The 6115-nt window shown below is 41.3% G+C and overlaps 1 protein-coding gene across 2 annotated transcripts in view; it reads left to right on the forward strand.

Annotated features, from left to right (window-relative positions):
* Positions 1–6115, forward strand: part of PEX1 (peroxisomal biogenesis factor 1) — a 75922-nt gene that overhangs the window by 26781 nt on the left and 43026 nt on the right. The gene's annotated exons all lie outside the window — the stretch shown is intronic.

The following is a 6115-nucleotide window of genomic DNA, read 5'->3' on the forward strand; positions in this document are numbered from 1 at the left end:
GTTTTAATCATCTGTTATATAGGGTTGTTGATACGATAGATGGAAAGATTTACTCATTCACTAATATTTTTGAGTGCCTGCCATTAGATATTGAGAAAATAGTGTGGAATTGGGCGATGCTCTCCCTGCTGTTTTTCTATTTCAGTTGATACGATTGTATGAATTTTCTTTTTTATGATGTTGGTAGGGTGTTAAATCGGGATTCCCTGGTGACTCAGTAGTAAAAAATCCACCTGTCAATGCAGGAGGCACAGGTTTGATCCCTGAGTTGGGAAGATCCCCTGGAGAAGGAAATGGCAACCTACTCCAGTATTCTTGCCTGGAAAATCTTGTGGACAGAGGAGCCTGGCAGGCTACAGCCCATGAGGTCGCAAAGGGTCAGACATGGCTTAGTGACTAAACAACAACAGAGCGTGTTAACGGGGCTGATTAATGTTGAAATGTTGAATCGGCCATGCAAATCTGTAATAAATCCCACCTAGTAGTGGTTTCTTATTCTTTTTGTACTTTGCTGAGTTCTGTTTGCTGATATTCTGTTAAGGATTTTTGCATGTAAATTCACGATCAATATTAGCCTGTAGTTCTGCCTTTGGTTTTGCTCTCAGAGTAATACTGGCCTCACAGAATGAGTTGAAAAGTGTTCCCTTCTGTTCTGTTTTTTGGAAGAGATTGTATAAAATTGATGTAAATTCTTTAAAATGTTTGGTAAAATCTCCACTGAAACCATCTGTGCCTAGAGATTTCTTTATATATTTTTTATAAATTCAAAGTCTTTAATCATCTGTTTCATTTTGGCTGGTGGTGGGTAGTTTGTAGTTTTTGAAGAATGTGTTTGTTTCTTCTAACTTGTCAAATTTGTGAGCATGAAGTTGCTTGTAGTATTCTCTAACTGTGCTCTTTTAAAAAATTTTTTATAGGAGTATAGTTGCTTTACTGGAGAAGGGAATGGCAACCCACTCCAGTGTTCTTGCCTGGAGAATCCCATGGACAGAGGAGCCTGGTGGGCTACAGTCCATGGGCTCGCAGAGTCGGCCACGACTGAGTGCCTGACACTATAATTGCTTGACAATGTTAGTTTCTGCTGTACAGCAGAGTGAATCAACTATAGGTATACATACGTGCCCTGTTTTTTAGATTGCCTTCCATTTGTGTGTGTCCCATTTAGGTCACCACGGAGCATTGAGTAGAGCTCCCTGAGCTCTACAGCAGTGTCCTTATTAGTTATCTACTGTATACATAGTATCAATAGTATATGTATGTCAATCCCAATCTCCTAATTCATCCACCACCCCTTCTTTCCTCACTCGATGCCCATAGGTTTGTTCTCTATGTCTGTGTCTCTGTTTCTGCTTTGCAGATAAGATCATCTATACCATTTGTCTAGATTCCACATATATGCATTAATATGATATTTGTTCTCCTGACTTCACTCTGTAACAGTCTCTAAGTCCATTCACATCTCTACAAATGACCCAGTTTCATTCCTTTTTATGGCTGAGTAGTATTCCTCTGTGTGTGTGTGTGTGTGTGTGTGTGCGCGCGCGCGCACGTGCACACGTGCCACATCTTTTTTTTAACCCCAAGAAGCATTTTGTATTGGGGTATAGCCGATTAACAGTATTGTGACAGTTTCAGGTGAACAGTGGAGGCCTCAGCCGTACATGTGTCTGTTCTCTGCCAAGCTCCCCTCCCATTCAGGCTGCCGCGTGACACTGAGCAGAGTTCCTTGTGCTGGACTGTAGTGTTTTGTTGATTATCCATTTTAAATATAGCAGTGTGTACATGACCTTCCCAGAGTCCTTAACTGTCCCCTCCCCCTGGCAACCATAAGTTCATTTTCTAAGGCGGTTCATTTTGTCAGTAAGTATATTTGTATCATTTCTTTTTAGATGCCATATACCAGGGATGTCATATTTTTCCTTCTCTGTCTGACTGACTTCACTCTGTATGACAGTCTCTAGGTCCATTCACATCTCTACAGGTGACCCGATTTTATTTTTATGGCTGAGTGATATTCTGTTGTGTGTGTGTGTATGCCACATCTTCTTTATGCATTCCTCTGATGGTCATTTAGCTTGCTTCCATGTGCTGGCTATTGTAAATGGTGCTGCAGTGAATACTGGGCTGCAAGTGTCTTTTTGAGTTATGTTTTTCTCTGGGTATATGCCTAGTAATGGGATTGCTGGGTCAGATGGTAGTTCTGTTTTTAGTTTTTTAAAGAACCTCCATACTGTTCTCCACAGTGGCTGTACCAGTGTATATTCCCTACAGCAGCACGTCTTACTGTGCTTTTCACGGATTGGAAATCTGTTATGCCCTGTTCCCTGATATTGGTAATTTGTGTCTTCTCTTGTTTTAATCTTTGTCAGTCTTACTAGAGGTTCCCTGCTCTTTGAAGGGCCTCACAGTTTTCTTCTCTACCAATGCAGTATTTTTTCCAGAGCTGCAGTGTGATTTTTGTGAGTCTTTGTGGGTTTTTGTGGTTTTTTTTTCCCAATTCAAAATCATAAGGCTTTTTTATTTCTATTCACTTTTAACTGCAGCATGATAACTTTTTTCCTCTTACTACCCCAGTTGCTTTCTTTTGATTTCTTACTTGAAATAGAGCAACTACTCCAGTAATCCAGGTTTCTACTTTAGTAAACTAGAAACAGAAGAACAAATTAAATCCAATGTAAGCAGAAGAAATAATATGAATTAGAGTAGAAGCTATTGAAGTGAAAACAGGAAACCAGTAGGGAAAATCAGTGTGAAACCAAAGGCTTTTTTTTTTTTTTAAAGATCAGTAAAAACTGATAAACCCTTAGGCAGGCTAAGAAAAAAAAAAAAAAGAGGATACAAATTACTAGTATAAGAAATGAAAAAGGGGGCATCAGTATAGATCCCACAGACATTAAAGGGATGATAAGGCTCTATGCTGACCTAGTGGGGTATAATGGGCAGGCGGTGGGGGCGAGGTTCAAGAGGGAGGGAATAAGCATGTACTTAGTCTTGTAGGCAGAAACTAACACAACGTGGTAAAGCAGTTATCCTCCAATTAAAAATAAATTTTAAAAACGCATAATAAAGTAGGAATCGTAATAAACAGCTTGTGCCCCTAAAAATTTTTAGCTCTATGCCTAAAAATTTGATAACCTAGATAAATAGACCAACTCCTTGAAAGACACAGGCTGCCAAAACTCACACAAGAATAATGACGATATGAAATGGCTTACATCTATTAAAGAAATTGAGTCTGTGATTAATATCGTTCTCAAACAGAAAGCACACACCCAGGTGGGTGCGCTGGGCACACACTACTAAACTCTCAAGGAAGAAGTTGTCCCGGTTGTCTGCAGTCTCTTCCAGGGGGTGGGAGCAGAGGAGAGTCTAGTCTATTCTGTGAGGCCAGCATCACCTAATACCAAAACAAGACAGGCATCACAAGAAAACTACCAACTAAGACCCATCATGAACACAGATGCAGAAATCCTTAACAAAATATTACCAAATGTGATCAACTAATGTATAAAAAGAATTATATACCACAATCAAGTAGGGTTTATTCCAGATATGCAAGGCTGCTACAGTATAGCAGTTACTCTAAATGTTCCTAAATTACCTATGTCAAATTTCAAAATATATCATCATGGTAGAATATTATTTTAAAAAACAATGTCCTGTTGACTGAGAAATCAGACCTCCACCATGTGACTTAGGAGTAGCATGCTTAATGGAACTAGTGGAAGAACTGAATTTGAGTCCCACTACTCTTATGTAGTGGGACTCAAATTGGGCTTCCCTGGTGGCTCAGGCGGTAAAGCGTCTGCCTGCAATGCGGGAGACCTGGGTTTGATTCCTGGGTCGGGAAGATCCCCTGGAGAAGGAAATGGCAATCCACTTCAGCACTCTTGCCTGGAAAATCCCATGGACGGAGGAGCCTGATAGGCTACAGTCCACGGGGTCGCAAAGCGTTGGACGTGACTGAGCGACTTCGCTTTCACTTTCACCCTTATGTACTTACTGGCAGTGACTTAAGGCAGTTTTTCAGTTTCTAGCCTCGCCTTTTAGGATTAATCTCACTTAAGAGAAATAATATATATGAAAGGGCTTTGTAAACGGAAAGGTACTAAAATGTGAATTACTTTGAGTGAGAGAAAAGGCGTTCTGACTAAACCAAAACGATAGCAGGTGGGACACACAGTCCCGTACCCCTAATCTCTTTATTCTTTAGGGTCTGCTGACTTTAAAAATAAATGCAATTCTGTAAACTATAATGATGGTACTATTGTTGAATGCTTGCTAAATTTAAGACTTTACACAATAAGCTTGGCTAGTTTTCCTGCTCACAGTAATGAAAAGCAAAATATTAGAACTGGTGCAGGACTATTAAAAGCTAGGCAGGGACTTCCCTGGTTGTCCAATGGATAAGACTCTGCACTCTTAATGCAGGGGGCCCAGATTCGATCCCTGGGCAGGGGACTCGATCCCACATGCCACAGCTAAGACCTGGCTGAGCCTAAATAAATAAATAAAATATATACGTTTAAAAAAAAGGCAAGTCAAAGCAACAATGGTAGTAGCCTAAGGGAGTAAGCCTATATTAAAAGAATTATAGAAACCTAAGTGTTTGATCTTCTAGGGGCCACTTACAGCAATGTTTAGCAAAATTTAAATGTGTATACCCTTTGATATAGTATTGCTGCTAAGTCACTTCAGTCGTGTCCGACTCTGTGCAACCCCATAGTTGGCAGCCCACCAGGCTCCCCCGTCCCTGGGATTCTCCAGGCAAGAACACTGGAGCGAGTTGCCATTTCCTTCTCCAATGCATTAAAGTGAAAAGTGAAAGCGAAGTCGCTCAGTCATGTCCAACTCTTAGCGACCCCATGGACTTCAGCCCACCAGGCTCCTCCATCCATGGGATTTTCCAGGCAAGAGTACTGGGGTGGGGTGCCATTGCCTTTAGCTCGTAGAAATTTATTCTGAAGGTGCAATCTGACAAATAAACATAACTCCATGGATATTTATTTTAGCTTTACTTATCATGGTTAAAAATCGGGAGTAACATAAATATACATCAGTTCACTTCAGTCGCTCAGTCGTATCTGACTCTTTGCGACCCCATGAACCGCAGCACACCAGGCCTCCCTGTCTATCACCAACTCCCAGAGTCCACCCAAACCCATGTCCATTGAGTCGGTGATGCCATCCAACCATCTCATCCTCTGTCGTTCCCTTCTCCTCCTGCCCTCAATCGTTCCCAGCCTCAGGGTCTTTTCAAATGAGTCAGCTCTTCACATCAGGTGGCCAAAGTATTGGAGTTTCAGCTTCAACATCAGTCCCTCCAATGAACACCCAGGACTGATCTGCTTTAGGATGGACTGTTTGGATCTCCTTGCAGTCCAAGGGACTCTCAAGAGTCTTCTCCAACACCACAGTTCAAAAGCATCAATTCTTCGGCACTCAGCTTTATTTACAGTCCAACTCTCACATCCATACATGACCACTGGAAAAACCATAGCCTTGACTAGATGGACCTTTGTTGGCAAAGTAACGTCTCTGTTTTTGAATATGCTATCTAGGTTGTCATAACTTTCCTTCCAAGGAGCAAGTGTCTTTTAATTTCATGGCTGCAGTCACCATCCGCAGTGATTTTGGAGCCCATAAAAATAAACTCAGTCACTGTTTCCCCATCTGTCTGCCATGCAGTGATGGGACTAGATGCCATGATCTTAGTTTTCTGAATGTTTAGTTTTAAGCCAACTTTTTCACTCTCTTCTTTCACTTTCATCAAGAGGCTTTTTAGTTTTTCTTCACTTTCTGCCATAAGGGTGGTGTCATCTGCATATCTGAGGTTATTGGTATTTCTCCCAACAATCTGATTCCATCTTGATTCCAGCTTGTGCTTCCTCCAGCCCGGCATTTCTTGTGATGTACTCTGCATATAAGTTAAATAAGCAGGGTGACAATATACAGCCTTGACGTACTCCTTTCCCAATTTGGAGCCAGTCTGTTGTTCCATGTCCAGTTCTAATTGTTGCTTCCTGACCTGCATATAGGTTTCTCAAGAGGCAGGTCAGGTGGTCTGGTATTTCCATCTCTTTCAGAATTTTCCACAGTTTATTGTGCTCCACAC

This window comes from Bison bison, unplaced genomic scaffold (assembly GCF_000754665.1).
Source record: "Bison bison bison isolate TAMUID 2011002044 unplaced genomic scaffold, Bison_UMD1.0 scf7180017864134, whole genome shotgun sequence".
Taxonomy (NCBI): Eukaryota; Metazoa; Chordata; class Mammalia; order Artiodactyla; family Bovidae; genus Bison; species Bison bison.